General features: G+C 47.2%; 1 protein-coding gene across 8 annotated transcripts in view; it reads right to left on the reverse strand.

Moving 5' to 3' along the window:
* Positions 1–6,254, reverse strand: part of CCSER2 (coiled-coil serine rich protein 2) — a 70,497-nt gene extending 64,243 nt beyond the window's left edge. The window contains exon 1 of one of the 8 annotated variants that reach the window (XM_069864196.1): positions 6,234–6,254. The gene's annotated coding sequence lies outside the window, so the exon portion shown is untranslated. The other 7 variants (XM_069864197.1, XM_069864195.1, XM_069864199.1 and 4 more) reach the window with 7 other exon arrangements.
* Between the last annotated feature and the right edge of the window lie 1,097 nt (positions 6,255–7,351).

Raw genomic sequence — 7,351 nt, forward strand, 5'->3', positions numbered from 1 at the left:
CAAGAACATGACAAACCATTGCTACAGGTCTTAAAAAACCCTATTGTTCAGGCAGCCACTGCTGGAAGAGAAAAAGAAAAAAAAAAAGAAAAAGATTAGAAAAAGGAGCAACAAAGAAAATCTTTGAAACTTCTCTCATGAAAGACAGGAAGTGAACCCTGGTTAGGCTTGAAATGTTATATAAATCATAATACTTATCTGGGTTTGGATCACAGTAATTCAATGCTCAGATGCAATTCTCCAGCTCAGTTACAGGCAAAGAATAAAGTGACACAGTCTCTTTTCATAGCCTTGATGAACAGGGGCAAGCATGGTATATGACTTCCTCAACAACTATGTTGAATTCATCGGATTTCTTGAATTTGATGTGTTTAGGAACCCTCCACAGATCTCTCCTTCACATCTGCCCTTGAGCCCCCAAACTTTCTCCATACACAACTGTCTCAAGCAGTAGAGCCCTACTTATAATTGTTTTAAAGGTTATTTCATTACCTTGCATAAATACCCGAGGAAGACTACTTGTGAACTCCCTACATTGCAATAACTGGCCACTGATTTCCATTCTCCTTGCTACCAAACGTATCAATTCATTTCAAATGTATGTGCTTTCCAGAAAATATTGGATTACTTGCATTCTTTTAAGCAAAGTTCGATTTGTCTTCAACGTTCACCTCTGACTAAAAATACTGCAGCCACATACAAGCATATAATAGCTTCCAGATGAAACTTGCTTATTTTTGAACTTCAAAGTGCCGCTTCCTTGCTAGCAATTTTCACTAGTGCTGGACACTAACAGCTTCTGTCTGTGATCTGACAGACATAAATCAGTTCCCGAACTCTCCAAAACTATCCCAGTACTAAACAACTTTGCAAGTTTGCTACAGCACAATGAATATCCACGTGGTTTTAAAAGACTTGGAGAAGGCTGCCAGTCTGTGGTTAAAGTGTTTTATATTTACTTAATGATTTCCTGACACTAACATAAACAGTTATATCTGAGTGTACCTACCAAGGTCAGTTTCCCACAATGGAGGATGGACACTTGTTATAGCCTCATACATTAGCAATTGGAAAAAAAAAAAAAAGGATTCTCAAAGTAACCAATGTGTAACTTCAGTTACTAGGGACAGTTTGCTCACAGGACCAGTATCTCCCACATTAGCTTGCAGAACTACACAGAGACAGCCTTCTATACTCCCATTTTACTTGAATTTAAGGGAAGCTGATATGTATCATTTGTTTTAATCGAGAGCTCAAATTTAGTCATGGTACAGCATTATTTTTATAAACTACCATTTCACAGAGCTTTCATGACTGAAATATCTATATAGAGAGAGATTAGGAATTTATTTTTTTAATTCCATTTAGAGATGGGAAAAGGCTGTGCAGGATGAAAAATTCTGCTCATTTCCTCACGTCTCCTGCTACTGACAGCAGCAGCTTTGGCCTTACCACACTTCCAATTGTGCAAGTGTGCCTTACTGAGATGAAGGTTAGTTAAAAGACACAGCTTCCCCCAAATCATCAAAAATACTGATCAATAAGTCTATGTAATAAGTTATAAGATCAGAAAAAATGCATTTAAGTAAAACCCATCTTTAATATGATTCCCCAAATGAACATGAGGTGAAGTACCATACAAATTCACATTGTAGTGAGAATCACTGTATCTTTTCTAGAAGAGATTCCTGAACCTCCAGCTTAAAGTACACATAATATTGAGTAAAGAGAACCCAGGATATTCAGTTCTCCCATGGTGCGTTGCTTAGCTCGTGCTGTCTGTGCAACAAGCCATCTGGGCTAATTAGGCTAAAAGCACAGGAGGTTTTTTTGCATCAGCAAATAAATTCAGAAATTGTTTGCAATTTAAAGGTTATTCTAGATCTATCACTTGTTCGTCCACCACATAAAAGCATCAGCTATTTTCCTCTGACTAAGAAGCCAAGACTCCTTGCAGCAAGAACCCAACATTAAACATAATTCTGCTTCAATCAAAGCCATTAAAGTGCACTCTGCAGAAGACTACCTCAACTCATCACGGACTAAGTGCTCACAAAAATCCCCATGACCTGCAGTAAAAAAGGCATTTTACTGAGAACATAGAATCATAGAATCACCAGGCTGGAAGAGACCCACCGGATCATCCAGTCCAACCATTCCTATCAAACACTAAACCATGTCCCTTAGCACCTCGTCCACCCGTGCCTTAAACACCTCCAGGGAAGGTGACTCAACCACCTCCCTGGGCAGCCTGTTCCAGTGCCCAATGACCCCTTCTGTGAAAAATTCTTTCCTAATGTCCAGCCTGAACCTCCCCTGGTGGAGCTTGAGGCCATTTCCTCTTGTCCTGTCCCCTGTCACTTGGGAGAAGAGGCCAGCACCCTCCTCTCTACAACCTCCTCTCAGGTAGTTATAGAGAGCAATGAGGTCTCCCCTCAGCCTCCTCTTCTCCAGGCTAAACACCCCCAGCTCTCTCAGCCGTTCCTCATAAGGCCTGTTCTCCAGCCCCTTCACCAGCTTCATTGCTCTTCTCTGGACTCACTCCAGAGCCTCAACATCCTTCTTGTGGTGAGGGGCCCAGAACTGAACACAGGATTCGAGGAGCGGTCTCACCAGTGCCGAGTACAGAGGGAGAATAACCTCCCTGGACCTGCTGGCCACGCCGTTTCTGATACAAGCCAAGATGCCATTGGCCTTCTTGGCCACTTGGGCCACTGCTGGTTCATGTTCAGTTGCTGTCGACCAACACCCCCAGGTCCCTCTCCTCCAGGCAGCTTTCTAGACAGACTTCTCCTAGTCTGTAGCCCTGCATAGGGTTGTTGTGCCCCAAGTGCAGGACCCAGCATTTGGCCTTGTTAAACCTCATGCCATTGGACTCTGCCCAGCGGTCCAGAATGTTCAGATCCCTTTGGAGCCTCCCTACCCTCCAGCAGATCAACACTTCCACCCAGCTTAGTGTCGTCCGCAAACTTGCTAAGGGTGCACTCGATGCCTTCATCCAGGTCATTGATAAAGACATTGAACAGGGCTGGACCCAGCACCAAGCCCTGGGGAACCCCACTTGTAACTGGCCTCCAGCTGGATTTCACACCATTTACCACCACATGTGACACCAGTTCCCCACGCAACCAGGGATAAGCATCCCCCACCCTAAGGAGACTTTCTTCCTTCACTTACTATAGGGTATTATCAGCAGAACTGCTCAATCTGAATCCTCATTTTAGAACAGATAGAGAACAGATAATGAGGAAAGTCCAGCTCTCTGCAAATCAAGCTACTTTTGGTCTTTGAGTAATCCAATATTCTCAGAACGTCTTCCAAAATGCATTTATTTGATAGACGTTTAAGGGTGAGATGGAGTATGTGTCCCAGAGGTATGAAGAAATATGAAGAACTACACTGGTGAGTCAAACTTCATCTTTGGAATAATTATTTTAATGCTGTGGGAAATTTATTTTAACATACATGTGTTCAGGTACCCAGAGATTTACATAAGCTTTTTTTATTGCTCCAATTGAAACAATACAGGATTTTAAATCTAATTATTTAAAGTGCCATTAGCATTTTGATCTTCTTAGCATCCCTTTTGGCAAGGAATTTAACCCTTTTTCTAATTAAGATGATAGTGCTGCTGTTTACACTTCCAAACAGTGGCTAAAAGAGGACATCATAAATATTGCTGTAACTGTCTACCATTTATTCTCTCCCATGTTCAGAGATCTGCACTTTCTAACAATTTTAGGCAAACAGTGTTCAGCCGAAGACTGAGGACTGACTCCTTTTTATCTAGTGAGCTGGTGCCAACACTTCTTTGTAACTGGTTTATTCCAAATAACCAATCCCTCTTAGAGGATGATCAGGTCCAAAACTAATAGTTTTACCCTAGCGAGATTTTACATGAACAGTTCCATTAAACAGGATTACATATCAGTATAACTATACATTAAATGAGATCATAATGTTAATTGAGATCATTATTATTTTTTTCTATATTCATATATATTATTACTTCAGTTGAAAAACATAAGTTGTTATAGGGGTCAAAAACATCATACATAAAAAATTACTAAACCTGAAACACTTCTACTCTAAATACCTTTACCATTAGAAAACAATACTCAGCAGTTTTTGGACCCCAAACACTGAGACTTCTATACTGAAAAGCAAAAATTGTGAGCAAATATTAAACTTCAACTTAAAAAAATGCTGTTTCAACTACAAGTTGTATATTCGTGTAGCTCCTTGGTTAACATTTAGGTAGCTGGTTATTACTAATGTTCTATTCACCTCTTCAGCTTGGAGGTATGAAATTTAAAACAGGCTGAGAGAATTGAGAGTTATATGATCATTATATCCATGAGGAAATATCTGCCAGATTTCATTGTGTATCACCAAAAATGTAGATGTTCACTGCCTCACACTAATATGATGAAGACTCATTTTTTCCAAATACTCCAAAAGAGATATTTTTAAAGTTTCAGAGAATACTTCAAAGTGGTTCTCAGTTATAAGAACAAAACAAAACAAGACCTTAGACCCAACTTCATTTCACTTTTAATACCTTCTTAACAAAAATTTCTAATCTGCACCATATCAAGGCTCAGAGCCCACAAACACCAAAAACAGATCTGCTATAAGTACAAAGCACCGATCCTACAAGCTGAACCAATTCCCCTGAAAGGTGGTAAACCTCTTTATATGACATATTAGGTGTGAGTACTGGATCTACAATACTTACCTTAATTTGTTGTCTGGCCTGGACTCTAATGTTCTGCTATAGCAAAAAGCTCCCACTCAATTTGGTTTCTTTAACTGAAGATATAACAGCTTGACTTGCTCCAGCCCACACCTAAATGCTGAACTTGCCTACCTTTCATTGAGTGTCAAAGTACACTGGACAGAACACAGCGTTACAGCAGGCTGGGGGTGACGAAAGCAAAGTCTCGGTGTCATTAAAGTGAAACCATCATCATCACACACACTGCCTTCCCTCGATGTTACAAGCAAAATCCGAACAGCTACATTACATAGTCCACCATTATTTTTTTTGTTAACTGTTGTCTTTGAACAGCCACACATTCGGTACTTTTTCCCCTTCCCCTCTTTGGAGCCACAAAGACATCTTTGCCACCAGGGCTGCCAGCAGCTGTTTTCCAATATCCTGCTGATGCATCCCAACATGTGGAGAGCTGGAAGACGCGTGACCTGCAGGGAGGGGACGGAGGGACGCAGCCACAGGCCCGTTGTGCCGCGCTGCTCGTACTCCCTGGGCACCAACTCGCCTTGAGTACCGTAGTCACTGGGCATCGCTCGCCCCAGGCACCGCAGGTTTGGGACACTGAGGGCACCACAATCAGCAGGGTCACCGGGCACTGCAGGCACTGGGCATCGGCGGCCGCCGCACACCATGGTCACCGGGCACTGGGGCACCACCAGCCTCGGGCACCACGGTCACTGGGCAGAGCCAGCCCCACCATGAGGGCCCAGCCTGCTGGGCACCACCAGCACCAGGCACCACCAGCCTCGGGCACCGCGGGCATTGGGGTCACTGGTCACCACAGAATCACTAGGTTGGAAAAGACCCAGAGGATCATCGAGTCCAACCATTCCTATCAATCACTAAACCATGTCCCTCAGCACCTCATCTACCCATCCTTTAAATGTCTCCAGGGAAGGTGACTCAACCACCTCCCTGGGCAGCCTCTGCCAGGGCCCGATGACCCTTTCTGTGAAGAATTTTTTCTTGATATCCAGTCTGAACCTCCCCTGGCGGAGCTTGAGGCCATTTCCCCTTGTCCTGTCCCCTGTCACTTGGGAGAAGAGGTCAGCACCCTCCTCTCCACAACCTCCTTTCAGGTAGTTCTAGAGAGCAATCAGGTCTCCCCTCAGCCTCCTCCTCTCCAGGCAGGCACCGGGCACCGCAACCACCGGGGACCGCAGGCACCGGGCACCGCAGCCTCGGTCCCCGCACCCACCGCAGGCACCGGGCACCGCCAGCCTCGGGCACTGCGGTAACCGGGGTCACCGGGCCCGCCGGCATCGACCGCCGCAGGCACCGCAGTCCCGGGGCACCGCGGTCCCCGGCGGCCTCGGGCCCCGCCGCGAGGGCCCTGCGAGCACCGGGCTCCGCGGGTAACCGCCGCCCCGGGCGCCGCCCGCTCGGCCGGCGATGCCGCAGCCCTGCCCGCTCCCCGCGGCCGCCGCCCCGCGCCGGGCCCCGCGCGCTCACCCACCGCCGCCCGCGCCGGGGCCGGGGCCGCGTCCCTCGCCGGCAGCGCCGCTCCGCGCCCCGCCCGGCCGCGCATGTCCCGCGCCGCGCCGTGACGTCAGCGCCCGCCCCCCCGCCCCGCCCCGCCTGGCCGCGGGCACCCCCAGGGAGGGGGCAGCCGCACCTGCCCTGGGAAACCCGGGCCGGGGCCTCACCGTCCTCATGGGGAAGAAACTCCTCCTGTGTCTAAACCTGCCCCTCTCCAGGTCATACCCGTTCCCCCTCCTCCTGTCACCACAAGCCTTTGTGAACAGTCCCTCCCCAGCTTTCTTCTAGACCCTTTCAGGTACTGGAAGGTCGCTGTAAGGTCTCCTCAGAGCTTTCTTTTCTCCAGGCTGAACAACCCCAAGTCTCTCAGCCTGTCCTCATATGAGCGGTGCTCCAGCCCTCTGATCATAACCCTTCTCTGCACCCGTCCCAACAGCTCCATATCTTTCTTAGGTTCCAGAACTGGACACAATACTCCAGATGAGGTCTGACAGGAGAGGAACAGAGGGGCAGGACCCCCTCCCTCGCCCTGCTGGCCACGCTTCTTTTGCTGCAGCCCAGGATGCATTTGGCCTTGTGGGCTGTGAGCACACGTTGCCGCCTCATGTGGAGCTTCTCATAAAGCTGCACCCCCAAGTCCTTCTCGGCAGGGCAGCTCTCAATCACATCATCCCCCATCGTGTACTGAAATGGGAGATTGCCCCAACCGAGGTGTAGGACCTTGCACCTGCCCTTGTTGAACCTCATGAGGTATACATGCCTATGTATACATTTTCCCAAAAATCTCATCCATGTTCTGCTACCTACCAATGTCTAACTTTAATGTTATTATGAACTTCACAATCGTCCAAGCTCTTGCTGATTTGGAGCTGTCTCCAGCTCTCTGCTTGACCTTGCCTTTGAGATAGAGACTCCAAACAGAGGTGATTACAGAAGAAGACACATCTGTTCAGCACAGATCATACAGCACACAAGACGTTACCGTCTTCAAAGAATGAACAGTGTCTGCAAAAACGTGCAGCCTGTCCTTCAACACCCCCAGGGATGGGGCAGCCACAGCTTCCCTGGACAACCTGTGCCAGGGCCTCCACACTC

Source organism: Phaenicophaeus curvirostris, chromosome 9, assembly GCF_032191515.1.
Source record: "Phaenicophaeus curvirostris isolate KB17595 chromosome 9, BPBGC_Pcur_1.0, whole genome shotgun sequence".
NCBI classification, from domain to species: domain Eukaryota; kingdom Metazoa; phylum Chordata; class Aves; order Cuculiformes; family Cuculidae; genus Phaenicophaeus; species Phaenicophaeus curvirostris.